Raw genomic sequence first — 22,499 nt, forward strand, 5'->3', positions numbered from 1 at the left:
AATGAGAGCCGCAAACTCGGCTCCCTTGAGCTGGGATTCAGATGTTCTCTTGAATATAATAACTAACGCGTTGGCCTAGTTCCACAGAATGCATCCAGCTTGCTGATCATAAGCCAAGAAACTGTAGGCTTTTTTTTTTTTCCTTCCCCTCTCTTCTCCAAAGTACTTTCCTCTTCTGCCAGCGTGAGCTTTTGGCCTGAATATAAATCTCCTGATATTAGATGCATATAGAAAATGGGGAGGATGCTAATAGCACACAGCAATAGAGCTCTGTGTGTGTGTACATGTGTTTGTTTTTCTTCTGCTTTAATGATAAGGTTTTCCCTTCATGATGCGCTGTCAGGGGATTATGTTGGTCATCTGAGGTGGGAGCTTCTTTGTTCCTGTTTCACTGTTTGTTTCTTAGTGCTGTGGTAGCAGGTGAACATCTTTTGGGGTTACTGTGAAGTGGTGCCAGACACCATGAGAGTGTGGAATTTGTTGGAGAGAGAGCCTGGAAGTGGTTTCAGTTTCTTTTTTTTTTTCCCTGATTTGACTTGCATATATTTATAACTGCCCTTTCCCCTTTCTATCATGTCTCTCTTTCTCTCCTATGGGGAAAAAAACTTTCTCTCCTATGGGGAAAAAGGGCCCATAGAGGTTACTTATATTACAAACATGGACTAAGATTGCCTGTAAGCAAAGGGACTCTGATAGTTACACAGATACTGCGATCAAGTAATGGCAGGCAGGATCACCTGCTATTTTTTTGATGCCGGATCCCTGATTCACTCTGTACGGGAAGGACCAGATTTGTCAGTGTGGATGTGTGAGGTGTGATATGAATAAGTTGTTGCAGGGACACAAGAAATGGTCTTGTGGGTCTGGCAGTTGAATGCTGCCCCGAAATACTGAGTTCTGTGCTGTCTTTGTCAGAAAGCTCCTTTGCAATGCCAGTATCGTCCTTGGAAATTGTCCACTGAAACTTTCTGCCCTGTGCCCCTTGCCAGAACCCAACTGCCTGGGCAAAGACCTCAGGCACAGAAAATCATGCAGATGGTGATGTTTAAGTCAGGTATATCAAATCAAGTCATACTCTTAACAGCCTAGAAGAAACCTTAACAGAGTATGTTTTGTTTCTATTCCCTCCCTATAACACATGCAACATCAGATGGCTTTGTATATATTTTAAGTTGGAGATGTTCAAGATTTTTCTCTGATTTTTGTGCTGCAGAACTTGACAAATATCTACAAGTAACTCTCCCCACAATTTTGTGACAGATCCCCAGTGATGTTGGATCTTTTCTAGCCTCTCAGAATCTAAAATCAACCAAAGAGCCTCCTCTATGGTCTGTTATTTCCCCTGAGTAGGCTAGGATACTCCAGCATTAAGCTACCTGGCATTTTTCTCTAGAAGTGTGATGAGCCTGAGGAAGAGACTTTCACTTTACATGTAAGTCCCGGAATGCCTGTAGAGAATATAAATTATGCACTCTGAATGTGAAGTTGAGTTTTGGCTTCTGTCTTTCCTTCATTTCTCTTTTCAGTTGTTCATGATAGCTGAAATTTTCCATGTTTTTGTCTCAACCCACACACAAATTTTTTCCTTTGGGGAAAACTGGAGCAAAATCAATTTTAGTGCAATTTTTCAAGCCTCTTTGACTTGCACCTACATCTGTTTGGTGTGGGGGAGTGGAATTTTATCATAAAACGTTTGATTTATTTAATGTATTCAATAAGCATCCAAGATGTGCCAGGTACTTTCTCAGCCCTTTTTGGATGAGAAATCTTGCAAGCTAAGAACTTAATAAACAAAGAAGCTACAGAACTCAAAATCGCCCTGCTGTTAAGGTCTCCATATATCTAAGGAATAAACCAAGTTTCAACAAAACAAATCCAGAGACTTGTGAAGTACAAAGTGTCACATACAGTACCGATGAGATCTAACTTTATAGGAACTACTATTTTTTTACATATTTCTTGATCTTGTTATCTGCCCAGTTTACAACAAACTCAGTTGAAATGTCTCCACACAGAAGTTCTACTTTCATTGCAACTACGAGTATTTTTACTGATGAAGCCATTGCTAGAATTGTATGACACTGTGCTAAGGGCTCATCTAAACAGGGTCATTGATTCAAACCAAGGTAAGTTACAGATCTGAGTGGAAGAGCTATTCCCAATTAACTTCATCATCCTAACAAAGAGGTGATTTGGAATAGCTAATAAGGAATAGCTGTTCTGGAATAATCCCTTTTAAAACAAACCCTTACTCTTTCTATAATTGCATTCTAGGAAGCTATTCTGTACTGAATCAGCATGGGATAGAGTGCCTAGAAGACGTTCAGACCAAGCACAGCTAGCGGTGAGTGGGGCAATGTACACCGGGATGCCCTATTGCAACTATTATGAGTGAGCAGAAGAATAGCAAAATTGGTTGCCTGTGCATCTCTAGAAGGCAACCTAAAGTATTATACCAAAATCACTGTAAAAAGGCCTTTTTTAGAAGGGATGCAGAATGGGCTGCCTGTTACTGTCTGAGCATTAACCCCCAGTTACTGACAGAATGCATGTTTCAACTTGTAACTGATTACAATTTGACTAAATGGGGTGTGGAAAGGACTCGTGTGCTTTTAAAAAATGTGTATATTTTCATTATTATGTGGGAGCAATCAGTTTATTAAACCCATCTGATTATTCAATATTGGGGAAATACAATTGGTTGGAGGAAAACTTGTATTGTTTCTAAGGTGAACAGAAAATCAGCTTAAAAGAAATTTGCACAATCTTTTTTGGAGGAGAACCTACACTAACTAATCAAATAAAGGTAAAGCCAATAATTTGTAATGCCATGAAAATTTTCCTGCAGCGTAAAATTTTGTGCTTGGGATGGGCTGGAGTAGAGATGGTGCTCTTGTGCTTTAATGTGTTGTAGCTGTGATATAGTTGCTGCTAATTCATAGCTCTCCTGACTTTTGGAATTCATCCCTTCCCTTAAAAGGGAAGGTGGCAGCCTGGAGTGGAGAAGCTCCAACTCCAGCCCTTTGGATGTTAATCCACCCTGACTTTCTTAAACCTCCTACTTAAATCATTATCTTAATGAATCACCATTACTGCTATCTTCAGTGCTACACAGGAACATGCAAATTTTAAACAGCCTGGGGGAAAGACCTTTTTGTCTGTAAAGTGCTCTGATTCTTGCATTTAGATGTTGCCATGATAGGTACCTTGGATACTACTTTCTGCCTAACCCCATGGATAGATATCATGGGGTATAGTGTATCACTAGTGTATGCCTGCTAGGTGACTCTCAGGGCTTGCCCCCGAGAGGAGATGGATGTGATTCTACTACTGACTGCAAGAAGCAGCTTTAGCTCAAGAGGTTGAAGCCAGATCACTGTGCGGGTTTGTCATCCATCTAACTGCCTGTTGGCTATGCTTTTCTTTATCTGCAAAATGACAAGGAGTTAAAGGAGTGAGAATGGGGGTCTGCAACTGCCATTTTGACCTTGGGGCAAGTTTCCTCACCTTTTCACTTGACATTTTTCACAATATGAAGAAATATGCCATGCAAATGTTAATGTAATCAACTAAATTTTCTCCCAAGTAGTTATCAAGAAATTTGATACAGCAGGAAAATTACCAACTTCCTAGAAAATCTTAAGAACATTTGTTGGAGGAAAAACTGAACATAGTGAAGCCACTGCAAAGTATCTCCAAGACTTTCAGTATTGTGTTGTCCAAATTTTTCCTTGAAGAGTCAATTTGGCTAGACATTGAGCTCTGCCCACTTTCAGCTCTCCCAGATATTCACTTGAGAAATGTTTACTTGTAGACGGTGCATATGGAGAGAGAGCCCTATATAGCTGTTTCAGATGGTAAATCTTTGTGGTTATTTGCAGTATACATTGAAAGATTTGATTCCTTTATTCATTAAACCAAGAGCTGTGGAAGCTGTTTCATGCAAATATCCTAGATGATGAGTAATACTATTCTCAAATTGCAAAGTAAATTCACCCATTGTCCCTTTTCTGTGGCTTAGAAGAAGAGCCCATTCCCTTACTGTAGGTAACTTTTCCTCACCAGTAATAGTTCTGCTTCTGGAACAATGGCAGGATAAATGCGGAAGATAGCAGGTGAACAAAGATCCTCCAGTCTCAACTGGGAAAGGACCATATTAACAGAACTGAGCTTAAATGCATTTTCTGCAATAACATTATCAGTTGTCAAGACCTGCTGGAAAAGTTATGCCCACAAGAGGCCAGAACATCTATCTCAAGGAGGGTATCCTCATTATTCGCAGCTAAGTCTTCTCTGAAACCAGTTGAGTTGGAGCTAGATGTTTCTAGACTAAGAAGAAATGCATTTTTGTGGCTCATGCTAAAGCTAAGTAACACATTCTCAATTGGTTACCAAAGAAAGGGGATGTGAGCAAACAGTAGCGCTGACTTTTTGCAGCTCAAGGCCTGGACAGGAGTGTGGTGTGAGGCAGGAGATATTAACTGCTTCCTTACCCATTTGTGCACACCTTCCCAGACAGCAGTAACTAACTAGCCCTGTGACTCGAACTTTTTTTTCCTGTCTGGTGTAGCTCTGAACCGACTGCCACTTTCTTGTAGTAGTGTTTAAGATGCTTTTTGTAAACTGCTTTACAATGATAACTTTTCTGTTCATTGTGAGCACACTGCTGTGTTTTCTGTATTTGAGCTTGTAGCTGGTTCTGATCCCTTGTTGGATGGCAGCAATTTATAATACAGGGGGTAAAATAACTGGGGAAGCCATCTATTAGATTCAGCTCTGCAAGAACAGTCAGAGTAGGGATTTCAGAAGAAATGCCAGAAATCATATATGTGTGTGTGTATATATTGTGTGTATATTTCAAAAGAGAAAATTGAGGTGACTAACATTTGAGGCTGAGTGCAAAACGTAAAGGCAACATTTTCTCATTCCAGTCTTGGAAAGCAATGGTGTTGGGTGTGGGCAGGTCTCTGGCTGACTTTCTGATTTGCCTTTATGTCAGAGCTCCAGCAAGAGATTTGGTGGAATTTCTCATCCTATTGAGTAAAAGTGATGTTCTATCCCACATTTGTTTCCTTAGGAAACAGAAGGAAAGGGACTCTTCTCCCCAGTACTTAACACACCTGGTGTTATTTTTGCAGGCACTGTATGCAAAATGTTCAGAAGATGAGATATCCACAAGGAAGATTTAGATTTCAGTATGTTGAACTGGATTACATTATTAACCTTTTGCATGCTATCTTATGCTTGTGGGTAGTAGCAGAGTTTTGTTGATGTACAAATGTTGTTATTTCTATAGTTTGCTCTTTCAAATTCTAATGTTTGTAACTATGGAAGTAAAACGTGTCTGTGCCATTATTTTGTTTAAGCTGTCTTGAGCTACTTCTGTTAACCACATGTTCACAGGATTCTCTGTTTGCTCAAATTACCTGCTCAGTTTTCAGGTCAGGTATGCTGAGATGCAGTGTTTCAGCTCATAACTTTGTTTTGTGTTATCTTTCTCATGGTGTGTTACAACTGTCTCCCAGAATTTCTGAAATTGGGGTCAAGCAAACTGCTCTGATGTTTCTCCCAGCATTCATTAGTGTGGTAGTAGTTCAGCTGTTACTAAGAAGCGTAGAGAAACTGCAGCTGAGCACTGTGACTGACAGTGCTGTTATGAACAAGTGATGCACATAGCACTACATAGGTAGATGGATTTTAATCTGCAAGAGTATCTACCATTAATTTTAAGGGCTTTTGGAACCCTGGTAGTTCAGCTAAGAGAGGGGAGATAAGCCAAGCAATTATATGGAACAGCTATATTTGGTGAAGCACGTTTCTTGGGATTAGCAGGGGCTCATGAGGCGGGGTAGTGAATTGTGCATGCCAGTGCCAAGTCTGACTGATCCTTCAGGACAGTCACTCACTATATGGGGATGCCTGGGAAATTTCTTAAGGCTGGGATATTTGCTGGGATAAGCTTAAGAAAGTTTCCTTGATTGGTCAGTGTAGATTTTAATGCAACAGTGCTTCTTCCTGCTTGTTGGGGAGAACCATGAACTTTCTGATTCTCTGGTTTATGGGACTTCTCACTGGGTGTACAGGTGAGAGAAAGTAACTGTGAGCTTTGAGTAGCTGCAAACTGCCAAGCTTTTGGGAAGACTTTGAGGAGGGGGAAATGGCAGGATTTGAAAGCTGTGACTGGCTTTAACTGGGTAAAAATAAATTGAGAGATCTGTGGCAGTAGTTGTAGGAAGATGAAAAACTTAATGTCATCTCAGCAGTCTATTTAAGAGCACTATCTGAAATGAGTCCCCAGAAAGTTCTTGCAGAGAGACTGTTGGCCAACTGGAAGGAAGGAAATGCTGTACTCCCTGAAGAATCAACAAACTCTCTGGATGTCTACCCAAGCTGGTAAACCAAATGGAAACCATCAGTATGTTGCTATGTAAATTAATGGTGTGCCGGTATCTTAAACATTATGCAGTTCTGATTACTACTTCCTGAAGTTAGTGGAGGGCTAGGGATGGTCCAGAGAAGACCATCAAAGATGGGTCTCAAGTTAGTCAATGTGATTTCTCTCTTTGTTATAGAGATGACATATTACAGAAATTGCAGATGTTTTATACGGTCATGAATGGGGTGGGAAAGGGGAGTAAGGAGTGATTCTTCACGGTTCTTGTGTTAACTAAATTGATTCAAAGCAGGCGAAGAGGAGGCACTCTGTCAAGCAACAGTTACCACGTGAAACTCATTGCCAGAGGGTGTTATGGATAGCAGAAGTCTAAACAGATTGAAAAATCGATGAAGGACAGATAAGAACTTATTAAAAGTGATGGCCTAGATACAGCCTCTGGATCAGGAGATCTTTAAAAATTGCACAGGATGTAAGAAGGGAAAAGAGTGCCTGCACTGTATTTCACTGCTTTTTCCCTACCCTACCCCCCCACTTTTTTTTTTTTTTTCTTTTGGTCCTATTCTGGCTACTCCTGAAGAACAGAGAGCTAGACCTTTTCTCTTATAATATGGCTATTTTTATAGTTCAAAACTAGAAAGGAAACTAGCTACACTGCAGTGCAGGGAACTAGTTTTGCCTTGCAGCCCACAAGTAATTTAAAGCACACTGAAATTAAGAGAAGTAGGAGACAAATGCCTCCTAATACGTTAAAAATGTGTATGTTATAAAATGCTTCTGTAGCCTGCTTGCTTCGTTAAAATTCTGACTTAACATAAAGCTGAGCTTGTTAATAAAGCTGTGAGTCACTACACTGTTTCTAGTTACATTTCTTGCTTTCTGTGTGTGGTGCTAGTCAGTCAGGTTGCCTGATAATGCACCTAATGAACTGGCTTAGGCATTTTAATTCAAGTAGTAGTGACACCTTGGGCTGGAAGCTGAGGATGGCTGCCCTCCATGGAAAGGTCTGGGGAGCACAACAGGGAGGGAAGCATCATCAAGTTGGGAAGGAGGCTGAAGAGGAGGCAAGATACTAAAATCTCTTGTATATACATAAAAGCAGGGAAACCTAATACAGAGCAGGGCTTATAGTTGTGACTGCAGTGGCAACAGTCAGTTGGTATTTGGGAGGTGAAAAAATCAGTTTTGCATTTTGCTAGACGATTGTACTGTAATACAGCAGTGCCTCCTGGCAGGGAAAGCAATGTAATGTAAAGCAATACAGCGTGGAAGAGCAGTTGGAGAGCTGTCAGAAGCTGAGTAGCTTGGAATGCTTCCACATGAACCTGGGAGCAAGCAGGCTTGCTGCAGCGTGGCATTCCGCTGCCCTGAGGAGGAGTATGGACTGCAGCACAAGCGTGAACAACACACCTTACAAGCAACGCAGCTCAGCTCTCTGGAGGAGGGCTACAAGAGGTGTTTCTAGGCAAAACAGTGATAGTTCTGTTTTCTTCTCTTGGGAGATTTCTCTCCCAGCTCACAGAGACCTTCTGAGTTCACATGCCAGGCAGCCCTGGGGCAAATGAGTTTGTATCTGTCAGCTGTCATTGCCTGGCACACCTGAGTACTCAAGGGCACAAGGCTGCCAGAGGGGTAGCAAAAGGCTGGAGCTCTCTAAAGCGCAGGCTGCAGGAAAGCTGCTGGTTCTGATCTGACTGGGCAAACAAAGAAGTAATGACTTTTTTTTTTTTGTTTTGTTTTTTTGTTTTTTTTTTTTTAAATCAGTTTGTATTTCTAGAGGGCTTTGGTGCATGGCACTGTTTTTTATTCTAGTTTTTGGATGTTGGATATACGTAGCAATCTTACTTGTGGTTTTTAACCCTCCCCCCTCTCCCTGCCCCCAGCATTTTCATTCCCTTCAAATCCTCTGCCTCACTCTACGTATTGCTACTATAAATTGCTTGGAATGATGGGTCCTGTTTCTTACTTGGAGCCTCTGGATGCTATTAACAAGTAATTGCTGGAAAAGCTTGTTTAAACATCAAAACCCTACATTATTTTTTAAACTGCCCTTTGAGGTGGCTGAAATGCTACTGAAAGATTACTTTCTTTTAATACTGGACAAGGAACTTTATTAGGTAAAGGAAATAGTGTTCGTACTAGACTATTTCTGAGGTACCAGGTCATCTTCCTTTTAAAGAAAGGATGTGTAGTTTTACTCCCCCGGCTTCCTTCTTCCCCCACACCAGCAAAACTGATGTTTATAGCAAGGAGCAAAGAGGTTTCACTGACTTTATCCCTTCAATGTATCCAGACTTTTTTTTTTTTCCAAAAACCTGTAAGAATGCAATGATTCATTCTGCATGTTGCCACCTAGCCACAACTTGAAATCCAGCAATACTGACAAATTATCCAGGGAGAGTCTCTCAAATCCAAACTGCATAGACAAGGTTTGTCCAGCATGATGTAGGACCAGGGCACTGTGTCTAACACACTACTACTTCTCCTGTTGTAATCACATCAGTCAGATTACTGGATGGTTAACCTGTGTTTGTGGATGAACTTGGACAGGATCCTCCACCATTCAGAAACTAGTAGCTACATGCATGATGCACCTCTCCTGGTTAAGACTGCTGTAAGATTGGATGAAGTGCAACAGGTCTTGGTCAAGATGTAACTGAGGTGTGTTCTGTCAGTGGCAGTATGAGTCACCATTAGCCTACTAGCAACCACTGGATAATCAGGTGAAATTTGCATTTATTTCACATTCTGAAAACTGTTAGGCAGACCTCCTCACAGGATGAGTGTCTCCTGACTTTAAGAACAAATGGTTCATTTTGCTTTGACATTCATGCAGTCACAGGGACTCAGTAAATGTATGGACTTTTTATTCCTTTCTACTCTTTCATGTAAGTGTACACACATTATTACAAGAAAGCAGCATGTGAGCTCATAGCTGTGCCTCATCACTTAATGAAGTGTTTGCTATAAAGAAAATACATGGACCTTCTGTGGAGGCTCTAGAAGCAGTAGCTAGGCTGCCCAGGTCTGAGTCCCAGCAGGCAAAAGGAAAGACTTCATTTCAGGTTTCCTAAGCTTGACAGGCAGCCAGGTCTGTGCTAGCAAGTAAGGTGTGAATTTTATAAATAGAAGTGCTACCTTGGGAAGCAGTAAACAAATAAGCAACTTAGTGCAGAAATGGTTTGAGAAATGTCATGCATTGTGAAGACAAGAATTTGGAACTAGCATGGGAGGGTTTCATGAATACCTGTTTCTTCTGCACTTTTCATATAACATTGTGTCTGATCAGGTGGTCTGTCTTCTGTTCCTCTGGCATCTTCCTGATAGCAAATTAAGCTTTATTTTTTTTACATTTGGCACGTGTATTTAGATTTTTGGGGAGAAAAAGATTTCTCTCTAATATAAATTTCTAAACAAAATGTGGACAGACACAATCACAGCCTCTCAGTACATATGCCACAGAATGGGAAGCAGAATGTGTATTGTGGGAAATTGATACATACATCTTGCTTTCACGCTGTGTGTGTTCCTCTTTCCCCATTGCTGTTTACTTCAATTTGTGTTTTAGTAGTGTTAGGAATTTGTGGTATATTGAGCAAAAGTCAGTTGCATTGTAGATGTAGTGGCTAAAACTTATTGAATTGAACAATCTTTTTAATACATAGGAAAAAGTACTTGCTTGAAATTACAATAGCTGCCTTAAACGATTTTCATAGATATTAGTGAGTTTAGGTCTGTCTTTATTCAGGCACTATTTGTCTTCTGCCAAAGGTTTAAGGAAAGACAGAATGTTCAACTGCAGAGAGTCTGTCCCTAAGCACGAGGAACAAGATTTTGTTGGAAAGTACTGGGCTTTTGATAGATGCAGATGCTTTTGCAGTGATACCTTGAGGCTGGTTTTGCTGATATATTTTTTTTCTATTTGATTTTATTTAATGCAGTAAAGGATTTTAGTTGAGAAAACAGTGAAAGCTTAAGAAACTCAAGATGCTTGTTTTCCTTTTCTAAGCTGGTAAATAAGAACTAGATATAATGGGAGGCATACCTGGTAGCTCTAGATTTTGAAGGACAAGGCAATGAGAATTCAGCTTTAAATCATCAGCTACAGTTCACTTCTCTTTAATAAAGGGTTCATTTTAGATGATAAACATGTTTGGACTTCAATATTTAGTATGCTTGATAAGAAAATGAAGTCAGAAAATTCTCAATGGATGGTTACTTTTTGAATTTTCAGGCAGTATGATGCAAATGAAAAAAATAAAATGTCTAATAGAAGTTATTGGTTGTGTATTAAAATAATAAAAGGAGAAAAAATGTCAGCTGGATAAATACCTGTAAAATAGAATAAATGTTTCATCTGGAGATAGTACAGCTCTCTGGTTAGCAAAAAATAATACCAAATTGAGAGCAGACTATATTTAGTTACAAATCAATATGGCTTAGTAGTTACCAGCCACTGATCATCCTTTATGAAAATAACTAGAGTATAAATGTAAAACAAGATTAAATTGGTAGCTTTAAATTACTTTGATTAAAATTTGCCCTTCCCCTGCTATTGGATGCTATCTGAATAAATAAATAAGTAAAACCACATGTAGCTGCTGGCATGGCATGGCCATGGCTTTTCCTGCATTTGCTATTATGTGATACACAGATAAAGGAAACTCCCTCTGTGTGTTCATATATTAAGTCACTAACGTAACACTTGGTCCCTTTTTTCTTCTTCCAATTCCTCTGTCGCTCATCTCCATTACCCTCCCCCAAAATTTAAATGGGCAAGTGAATTTTGAATTTGTTGTATTTTACATACTTCTCAAGGTGTGTGAGCTGCCTCTGAAGATAAGTGCACCTGGCCTCCTGTTTTCCTGCCTTCTGTATATTTGATACAAACTGCAAGAGAGCCCTAAAGAGGTTTTTCTTATTTTACTCCCGGTCACATGTTTGGTACTATAACTTCCGAAAATTAAAATTAATTATGACCTTAGAGGCAGACAGTCCAGCAGTGAAATAGCTTGTAATGTATTTGAACTCTGAAATTCCACTGGTTAAAATTGTGTAAAACTTGCCAATAATTTGTTTATATATTATTTTAAGAAAAAAAACACCTTAATTATGAGTCTGGTTCCTCAATAAAAAAGAATAGCTATCTCACTAATCATTGCTATATGCTAGATCGCTAATTTTCTTCTTAATGACAGTAGGATTTTTGCCATTTTCCCCCATAAAACTTCTTCAATTATATAACGAATGCATTTGATTTAAGGGGACGCTCTCTAGGATTTTATGCCCCAAGACAGGCATGTCAGGAAATAGCTGGAGGTTGGTGAAGAACCTCAGTTGGATTAAATGCTTGCAAGTACTGACAAGAGTGGGAGTTGAGCATTTGGACGGAGGCCTGTACAGAGGCTCATGGACAGCTCTGTTCTCAGCTACTCCTACTTGCAATGAGATGTTTTGTTTTGCTCTCACCTACAAATTCAGACTTTCTGAGTCTTCAAAGACAATGTGTGAGCAGCTGTCTCACGATGGGAACACACAGCTCCGTCTGAGTATACGGAGCGGTTGCTCATAAGAAGGCCTGGTTTTCCCAAAGTCTGCAATTTTTGTTTGTGGAAAAGTGAAGTGACTCCTGTTCTAAATGTGGGGATTTTCCTTAAATGGCTTCTTAAATAAATGTTTCTGCATTGGATGTGTCACTAAGTATCAAGGTTTCTGGTAGTGCACATTCTGTATGTTGCACAGTTACGAAATGCAGCTGGGCCTCCATTTGTCTGTTAGGGACACAGACCTCCTCTTGTGATTTGGTTTCGAGTTGCTTGAGAAAGAAGTGACAGTGTATATTCTAAGATCTCATGACAAATGTGTAAAGTTCAGTGCTTTTACCAGGCCGGCTGCTAAATGGCCAGGAAGTCACTAACACTGTGGCTGGCAAAGAATAAAGAAAACTCAAAGATGCTAAATCTTGGTTATGGGGGACTTTTCAACACTTAAACTCCTGGTGTCTGAGAACATGGGGTGGCGTTTTCAACAGATGTTTGCCTGGCAATTAAAGACCCAGTGTAATAAATGGTTCGTTAGAGTAAGAGTTCACCTGGCAGTTAATGCTGATTTTTATGGCTACGGACTTGAGATCTCTGAAAAATGAGAAATGCCAGTAGTAAGAAGGATTTCTAGGGGTAGATGGGTTTAAGGGCTTTGGGGTCCTGCTCATGTGAGAATGAAGTATCATGGAATGACCTTATTCTGGATTCGAGCCGAGATAGCCAGTGAGATGAACAGACAACTGGGATGTAGAGTTATGTGAGAATTTCCCTTTGCTTCTGACTTGTGTTGGACTGATGAGTTGGGTTCATTGAACCCACTGTATCACCCAGGCCTCAAGGGGTTGTAAAGCAGAGGTGGACTGAAAAAGTTCTACCTACACCACTTCAGAAGAGTTTAGCTTGGCACTGCCTTCATCCCTGACGGCTGCTTGTGATGCCTGGAGCTGTTTACTGTAGGGATGAGCAGACAAACCTGATGTGTGCTTAAACCTGGAAACCTGAATTAACCAGTGGAATAACTTATGGATGTGGTAGATTCCTCATAAATTAGACTTTTCATCAAGATTGGTGCGTGCATTCTCACTCGTGTACTGTCTCTCCTAAAAGCTGTTGCAAGAATCGCTTACTGGAAAATGAAGGCACTTGCCTTATTAAGGAGAAATAAGACAGGAGGATTCTATAGGGCCCTGTGGTCTTCCACTTCTGAGCCTATGCATCCTGGTCAGCAGCTTTGTACATCCATCAGTGCTCTGGCTCCCTGTTAAGTACTACAGGATGCCTTTCATGAGATGATGGGTGGCATGAGGGCAGTTCTTCATGCTGAAGAATACTTCTGTATTGCGATGCAGAGCTATAGCTCAACAAAGTAGCTCTTCTCTTTTCGTGACTGGCACGGATAATAAAGAGATGACACAAAAAATGCCATTAATGCATTTGCTGCCCTAAAAATTTTCTTGTTGGCTCTTTCATCTGCTTAGGCTAGCAGCTCGTATCCTCCAAGGCTTAGTGAAGAATTAGGTTGAAATTGCCAAGGGGTGTCTCGTCCTGCACTGACTTAGAGATGTATGAGGCTCGCTCTCCTTTGTCCTTCCTTCATCCTGCACTAGCCATATCTGCCTTGTGCCCTGTCAGCGTTTTCTGCTCAGGAATGGCTGAGTGGGCTTTGCTCTGTTAGCCATGCATCTTTTTTTTTTTTATTTAAAGGAGATCCTCAGAGTGTCTGTTTGGCATAAATCAGTTGAGAATTTGCTGGTAATAAGTGCAGAGGAGGGAAAGAAAAGAATACTCGGAACCCTCCAGTCCCTTTCTCTTGGCAGTGCCTGTCCCTGCTCTTGGAGAATGTCTTGCGCTTGTCCCCAAATTGGTTCAGCCCCCAGAGCACAAATGCTCCGAAGCTGCAGCCGCAGGGTCGCTGTCTGTCTCCAGTCAGTCATGTGGCAAGGGGCTCTGCATGCTGTGCAGGGCAGCTCCCCCGGTGCAAGGAGTTACAGGATACTACTGGGGGTAGCTACAGCTGGTATGCACTGGTACTAATATAATCCCGCAGGACTGTATCCATGAGACACAAGTGTGACATGTGAGGTATTTAAGGAGACCCACCTGTTCTAGGCCCAGGCCCGGGTATTGCATGCCTTGGAAATGGAAGGTTTTGGTGGAGCAGGAAAGACTCTCAATTCATCCACAGGAGAGCTTTCCTTTCTTCTTTCTCCCCAGTTTCACATTATTTTATAATTCTCTAATATTATGCAATCCTGTGACCTGTTAGCACCAGGCTGTTTCAAAGGCCAAGCTAGTGTTGGCAGTTGAACTTTTTTTACCTTAGTGTGTGATTCCAGAGTGATTAGCAGGAGAGAACAGCTTCTGGGGCTGAGTGATGGTTTGGGTGTAACTGCTCCCAAGAAAGGGCAGAGAATTCAGAGAATGTCATCTATGTTTGGGGTTGGGTTTTTCAGTCCTTTAGATAATTTAGATTTTATGTTGTGTTTACCTGTATTTTTATTATAAGGCCTCTGTCTTGCAATTTGGTGTAGTACATCACATAAAAGTGATATCATCTTATCAAATCTTGTACAAAAATATTTTGTCCCTTTGGTTTGAAATCTCTGAGTGTCTTTCCCTCTCTTCTTCCTGTCTGCCCCCATCCCAAAAATTGTTGTGAAATGGTTATTTTCCATGCAGAAGAAAAAGCCAGCAAATGCAAAATAATTCTCAAGGTTGTGTAGTGTAAATAAATTAACTTGCTTAGATTTTTATCTCTCTTTTTTTAAATTAATCTGACACTTGTTTAGCAGAAGATATTTTTTTTTTTCTGTTGAAAAGGGCATGTATTAGTGGAGGGGAAAAAAAATCACAGGGTCTGTCATATGACTTGATTCTATCTGTCTGTCTTGTCTTTCAAGTAGGATGGAAATTTTCTCTCAAATTTATTTTTTTATGTGCCTTTTTTGATGTTAAAGTTGAATCTCATAGTTTGCCTCTGTCTCACTCCATATGCCACTGCTTTCCATGGATTCCTGCTCTTGGTGAGGTTTTAAGTGCTTCTTGGTTTGGGACAGCTTCCAGGACTGGGGCCAAGATTTCTCCTGTGCCTGATAGATTGTTGTGTGAAAATAGTACCAACTGGACAGTCTTTCCCTCCCATCTCTTTTTTAAATAAAATTTGCCAATAAGCATCCAGTATGCCAATTTTTTGTAGAATTAATAATGGCTGATGGAAATAAGGAAAGAGAGGGTGAGAGACACGTTTTACTCAGGACCTGGTTAGTTTGGGCAGTTAGGTATTTAGAGGGGAAGGTGGTTATTATTCCCTTCTATAACAGCTTTGAATTCTGAGTGGAGTGGACTGGAATAACCAGACCCTGCAGGGACAACAGATTCTCCTTTTCAGAAATGAAATGTTGTTGGCAGGGAAGAAGATCCTGGGGATGGAAACTCCTTGGCTCCAGCCTCACCTGGCCCATGGGGCAGGCTCACTGTGAGCAGGTCATTGACCCTTATGGCAATGGGATATAAATCTGAATCTTGTTAATCCTAGCCTGAAAGATGGCTGCAGTGTGGCAAGAGCCTTTTTGCCTGCCCAGGTGAGCAGAGGTGCTGACCAAAACCCACAGTCCCCTTTAGTCTCTGTATGCTGTTAGTCACAGTTTGACCAGCCCCAAAGGCTTCCTTGTGGGTAGGCAAATTTTTGTACATATGAATATGAACATACTTTTGATTATGATACTAAGAAGCAGACTATCTCATTGTAGGGGAAGCATCATCCTCATTTAGCTGTGCTGCCTCACAGGCTACCTTTGTATCTCTGCACATCACTGCATTTTGCTTCATGGTCTAAGGTAGACATGGCCTCACTATCCTTGCTAGCTGGTAATGGTGGGCTCTCTCCCACCCCTGTCCCTACTGGATTCTCCCAGAGTTAATCGATTTCCAACCAAAAACTGTCAGGAGATTTATTCTGGTTTTGGTTGGGGTTTTGTTGTTTTTTGTTTGGCTGTTTTTTGGGGGAGGAGGGCATGTGTGTGTGGCTGGGTTGAGGGGGCTTTTTTTTTTCCTTAACTGCACCCTGCAAAACATCCCAGCTGAGTTATTTCCAAATACTGGCATCTCTAGGGAAGGGGTTATAAATTGCTAATTTAAAGCCTGCAACAGGATAATTAACTAACCAGTTTGATGTAAATGCCTTAATGGGGCTTTACTAGCCCCTTTGAACTTAAAGTAGCACTAAAAAGTAAACTGTAAATACCTTCAAGGAAAGTACTGGCATGCTTGAATTCGGGGCTGCTTGGTTGTAAGGAGCAAGCCTGCTCAACTTGCCAGGAATCCAGTGGCCTGTGTGACAGCAAGCATGTCAAGGGGGTGAGGGGACAACCAGGCACCCCTTGGGGAAGGCTCTGCAACTACCCTAGTTCTTCAGGAAGCACATAAACTCTGATATATCAGGCTTTCAAACCTGCCCTGCCTGCTTTGGAAAACTTAAATCACAACCTCAGTTTAAATGCAGCCATAATGAATTTCATCAGGATTGAAGAAAACAACGACGACAAAAAAACAACCAACCAACCAAAACCCTGAGGGGGAGGCAGCCACTAGAGTCCACCCTAATTTTCCTGGAGTTGTATTTGCATTAAGGTCTTTTGGCAAGTCCAGGCAGAAACATTTACTACACTTTTTTTCAGAAGACCTTGTTACCCACTGAATCTGCTGAGACAACATACTGCAGCCTTGAAGCAGATTCCAGTTTCTGATGCGTTTTGGGGACTTTTGGGAAAACCTCTAAACTTTCATTCTTGCTGGGCTGTTACAAAATTCCAAGTGAGGAAGTCAACAACTATTAAGCATGTAGAAATTAAGATTGTTACAAAGTGGAAGCATCTCATGTAGTTAGGCATTGATCTCACTTCTGACTATGCAAGCTGGAGTGTCAGGAGAATTTCAGGCCCAAAGGCAGGCAGAAGTATTCCCTTCTGTTCTTCAATCTATGGGAGAGAAGCTCCTCCTGGTCCAGGTGCTGCTCTGCTCCATCTTCTCATTGCACATACACCACACAGTGCCAGTAATAATTTGTAAGAACTTTCTTTTCTTCGCTGTTCCTTTGTCTAACCACCATCTTTCACCTACTGCCAGCAGCCTTCCTGGGCACTGGAGGATGTTTCAGAGTTTGAAGCACAATCCTCAATTACTACTGTGACCTCTGACACATGGGATTTGGCTTTACAGCCAGCTTTGATGAGTGTACCTGGTCCTTGCCTGTGCTTTCCTGCCTGCTCTGCTGCAACTACCCCTGAAGACCATGAGGCTGTAAGGCTGAGCCAGACCAGGGCTGATGCAGGAAAAGGGCAAGACCTAACCTTTTCAGTGGTGGCCCTGACTTGGATGGGCTAAAACAGATCATGATGCCTCATCATCTGTAATGATGGATCTATTTCTCTGTGATGTTTTGTTTTGTTTTGTTTTTTCAGCTGGGAGAGTAATGGGAAATAATATATTAAAGGAAATGTTAATGTTGGCTTTGAAAAAACGAAACATAAAAGCACTGAAGTCTGTTGCAGAGGGCAATGATGCAGCAGTGCTATGTCTTACTGTAAAAACCAAGTCTGACAGAGGATTCAGTCCTGAACTCTAATTGTTCAGGTGTCTATGGGCTCATTGTATGCAAAGATCAAAATGCTGTACTGTGGCCTTTAGAAGAAGAGGTAATAACATGGCACTTCTTTGCTCTTATATGTTGACTGAAGAAGTTGGCACTATGGCCCTACCTGCTTGCTGTGTGTGGGTGGGAGCACAGTGCAGGATTAATTTGGGGTTGATTGTGTTGGCAGGGATCTGTCAGCAGAGCTTGCCCAGCTGCCTGTGCTACACTGTAGCTGTTAATCCTTCACTTTTATGAGCATTAACGTAGATCACATATTTTAAAAAATTAAAAATGTATGTGCTATTAGAGAAAGAGATATACTTGCAAGCAGAAGAGCTCTGTACACATGCAGTGTTGACAGCTGGAGACTCTCTTCAAGGAACGGCAGAACACCTTAGCGTGCCAGCTTTGATATCTTGGCATCTGACTAGGAAATGCAAATACTCAATCTTAATCCATCATTCCCACATGCTGACATGTATCCAAGGGGAACTTCTGTGAATGTTGTTGTTATTCCCATATAATTTCAGCTGCTTCTTTGCTTCCCAGCACCACCCCACCATGTGTCCAACTGAATGCAGTGTCTTCCAAGCCTTTTATGCCAGATCTTTGCATTTGTTTCTCTCATGGGGAGGCAAAAGGGCATTAGTGTTCATGTGCAGCACAGGAACAGACCTTGTGTTTGGAGGGGAGTGGGGTTGTTTTTATGAGGTTTTTCTTTCTAATCTTCCCTCCAACAAACCCTTCTGCAGATTCTTAGATTTTTCCCTAAATTCTTTAAGTAATATGATCAATTAAAACCAAAATTAATACAAGAGATCTTTTTATACTTCTTATGATAATAAAAATTAAGTTAAAGGAAAAAGTGGATGATAATAATCATCCATTCTTTCACAAGAGAGATGGCTCCTTTCTGAAGTTCTAGTGTGCTTTACGTTTTTAATAACCATACTTTTATAAAGACAAAAGTTTTATTCTAATAATAATAAAAACTACCTATGAAGAAAGCTAGCATGACTAAGAATTTCTGCTGTGCCATTCATCCTCTTGAAAGACCCCAACTCGCTGGTCATTTTTTGTCACCTTAATAAATTTCAGCACAGTTGTTAGTCCTGCCTGAAGCTTTGCGTATCTCTCAGTGACACCCAGTCTCTTCTAGGGGGAAGAAGTAATATTTGTAAGATGACAAAGCAAAATTTATTTTCTCAACAATTTCACTGCTTGTTATGAATAGCTGTCTTTAAAAAAACTCACAAAAATGCCCCCCTTCCAATACACCTTTTGTTCTGAAACCCACCAAACCTGACACCCATATTTAATTTGTTGACTCAAGAATAACAGGGAAAATGTGAGTGGTAAACCCTGGTCCAGCACTCTCGATGGCTATTGCTAGAGAAAGAACAAATTATGCGTAACAGTGCTTTCCTGACCTTTCCTCCATTTTTAGAAATGTGAAAAATTTCATCAGCACTTTTTTTCTGACTATTGCAAATAATTCAGTTATGTGAAAATTAGAACATAATGAAGACAAATTTTAGAGTGGTGTCTGCTGCAGGTCTTGGGTGTGTTCACTGAATTACCTCCTGCTTAGAGAGCAGCTGGAAAATACAAGTCCTTTCCCAAAATGTCAAAACCAACTTTTTCAAAGGATGCAGTAGCTGTGCCAAAGCACCTTGCCTATTTGTAAGCAAATGCATACTACTGGGACTATTTCTGCCTGGGCCAGCATTCTCACATGCAGCTGGCTGTATTAAATCAATTTGATGAATTACTATATACTTTTTAATTTTTCTACAGGCAGTCCCTGCTCTTTCTTGCCTGTACAAGATTAAACGGGCTTTTACATTACATACCCTGTTATAAGACTTTAATTGTCTGGAATGGGTCTGTATTTGCAACAACTGGTCCTGGAAGGGTTTGGGGAGTTAGGATTATTGTCAGGCATCTTACACTGAGGTAGCAGAGAAAGAACGTGTGGGAAAGCCTTGTTAGCATCCATGATGGAGGATACCTTGTGATGAGAAGGATACCACCTATGTCACCAATTCAGATTCTTTACAGGAGTTGACTGTTTGGTTTTGGATTTTGGGGTGGTTTTCCTGCTGTTAAAACACATTCTTTGAGTGAGGTGCCTGCCAAGAAAATGCCTGGAGAAGGGAATAGATTAACCCTAGATGGCCTGACTTGATGGGTCAGAGAAAGTTGGATGGCATCAGAACATCCCTATGGCCAATGAGGAATATCTCTCCACAACTTCATGAGCCTCAGGATGTGCATGTTTTGGGGCACCTGCAATGTGGCATAACAGTGCTACAATTTATTCAGCCGTTCTTTGTGAGAACTGCATCTGGCTGGATAATGGGCAGCCAAGGGCCAGGGACCGAAAGCAGCTAGATACTAGATACAGGTGTTTGGGAATGCACATTGCCAAGTGAGAGGTTTTAGTCCAAACATAGCTTCACTAACCATACTTTTTGCTTATCTGGGAGTCTCTTGATGCTGTTATATTAGTGGGCTCTGCTGGAGGTGGTAAGGATATAAGAATTTTATTTTTTCCTTCTAGTCCAAGGTGTAGTATCAGTGTTTGTTGTGGCTGTTAGCAGTAGTTTGCACATGTATTACTCCTTTGGCCAGATTCTGATCCTATTTATGTAGCTATAAAACTGCTGAGTTGTTTCATCTGTGTAACGGAGGTTTCAGTCTCTCTGGCTGTTTTGTGGGGTTTTTGTTTGTTTGTTTGTTTTTGTTTTGTTTTGTTTTCTGCTTTAGTTGTTTTGTTTTTTGTTTTTTCTTTAACCACTTTCCTTGCTGAGAGGGAAAAGCTCTATGGGAAATGATCCAGCAACCTTTAAAATAGTCTTTTACTGTGCTTTTTTTAAACTCTTGCTCAAGCTTTTAAATATGGGAATTGTCTCTGTGAATTCTCATCTGGGTGCCTATGAAACCTGCCAGCCAAGCCGAAATCTTGCAGGAGGTGCGGCCACATTTGTGTTCTCAGAGCTCTCTGGCACAGACACCTGGTACACCTGTGTCTCCTGCTAGTTTCAGTACTGTCACAACTTCACCCCTCATGCCTGTTTCTCTGGTACCTCCTGTTTTTCCCAAGGTTATCTTCTATAAATAGAATCTGCTCCAGCTTTTCACTCCCCCACACCCATCTTGAGGAGAATAGTCACCAATGAGATGGTTTTAACAGTGCTGAAAGAAGGAGGGTGATCTGTTCTGTTGTGCTCTTTGAGTCTTTCTGACAGGAAATAAATGCACAAATTGTTTAGTAATTTCCTTAGGTGACAAATGTAAAGTGAGTAGCTTTTGAATGCTTAAGCTTGAGTATTTAAATATTTGATAAATCATGGGTTATCTGAAGAATAAAATTTTGTTTTGGCACCCACAGAGTTTCATGTAAAGGTCTCAATTTAAGTATAAAATATAGTAATTTCCTTAATTATTGTTAGACTGGTGGAGGTAACTGTGGTATCTAGTGTTCACCTGTCCAAAAACCAAAACCATGCTCAACCCAGGCTACCAGAGATGCTTCAGTGATGCAGCTGTCAGCACTTGACACAGCAGCCAGAAGATGCAAACAGAGCATAAACCAGAGAAATTGATCTAAAATTAAAAAAAAAAAAAAAAAAAACAACAAAAAACAAAACGCCTAAACAAAAGCATGTAGTAGTTTGAGGTAATGATTCTGACTTTACTGCCCTTTCAACTATGCCTGCAGCAGCCCAGAGCTTAGTGTCATATAAACCAAGAGAAATGGAAGAGAAGCTGTCTCTATAGGCTACATGATGCAACTGGTGAGCAATTGCTCAGATAGCAGGGTGATCTGTGTGCAGTAAGTGCCTACAGATAGAAATGCTGTGTAAAGAAATCATCGCTGGCACAGTGATACATGCTAGCAAATTAGACTGTATTTGGTAGAAGGATAAGAATCTACTACAGCTCTTTAAAATCACCCTTGCCGTGATCACCTCATGATAAAACATTAATTTCTCCAGTGTAAATAAAAGCACAGCACATTTCCCAAATAATCTCTTAAAGTAAAAACCAATTGGTGCATAAGAGTAAACCAGGTCAGAACAACCAGTCAACCTACAGTTATTACTACCCAGAGCTCAGAATGAAATGGGAACAGCGGTACTTTTTCAGGTTTTACAGCTACCTCTTTGCTTGACTTTGACAATTATTTATTACCACTAATATTGTGCTTTGTAAACTTATACAGTGCTTTATGAAGTAAAAGATGTTTCCTATTTTAAAGATTTTATAATCTTGTGGGTTGATAAGGGGTGCAGATTATCCCTTGGCTGTTCATAAATAGCATTAGCACTAAGAGTTTTATTAGTGTTGGGTCCTTTCAAGCCTGTGGCTCTTTCATTTTCTTAACACCACTTTCCTAGTCAAGTGCTGAAATAAGGATTTTGACACAGTGGTCTTCCAGCCTGGAACAGTGTGGGCATTCTTTTGTTCTGCTTGTAGTGAAAGAGCAAAATGCAAGCAGAGTCCCAGTGCAGCGACTGTTGCTCTGCATGGGTTTAATCCATCGCCTTTGCTTGCCTCTCTCTCTGAGACTACAAATCTGGAATTTGGGTGATGGCAGCAGAGAGCAAGTTTGATTTGCGTGTGTGTGTATGTGTGTGTGTGTGCTCGAGCGCGCGTTTTAAATAAACAAACAATGGAACAGCAACTTCAACAAATTGTGAATGGTGCTAATTTGTTATAGTGCTGTCTTGCCTTCTGGCAGTGTTGATTTAGGAGAAGCTGAGCAGACTGAAATGGATGCGGGGAGCCACTGGTTCTTTTGCTCTGGGGTGTGTATATGGTTCAGCATAAAATGCTTCTAGGGGTCCTGTCCTGAGGAGCTTTCAGATTACAGGGTGAAGCACATGCACAAGCTGCCAATCCCCTTTTCAAAAGCAAATCTTGG

General features: G+C 40.9%; 1 protein-coding gene across 1 annotated transcript in view; it reads left to right on the forward strand.

Annotated features, from left to right (window-relative positions):
• The first annotated feature begins 2,090 nt into the window (after positions 1-2,090).
• Positions 2,091-22,499, forward strand: part of HIC2 (HIC ZBTB transcriptional repressor 2) — a 33,848-nt gene continuing 13,439 nt past the window's right edge. Inside the window, exons 1-2 of the mRNA XM_009966437.3 lie at positions 2,091-2,126; positions 2,275-2,344. The gene's annotated coding sequence lies outside the window, so the exon portion shown is untranslated. The remainder of the gene's footprint in view (positions 2,127-2,274; positions 2,345-22,499) is intronic.

This window comes from Tyto alba, unplaced genomic scaffold (genome assembly GCF_018691265.1).
Source record: "Tyto alba isolate M040663 unplaced genomic scaffold, T.alba_DEE_v4.0 Super-Scaffold_44, whole genome shotgun sequence".
Lineage (NCBI taxonomy): Eukaryota > Metazoa > Chordata > Aves > Strigiformes > Tytonidae > Tyto > Tyto alba.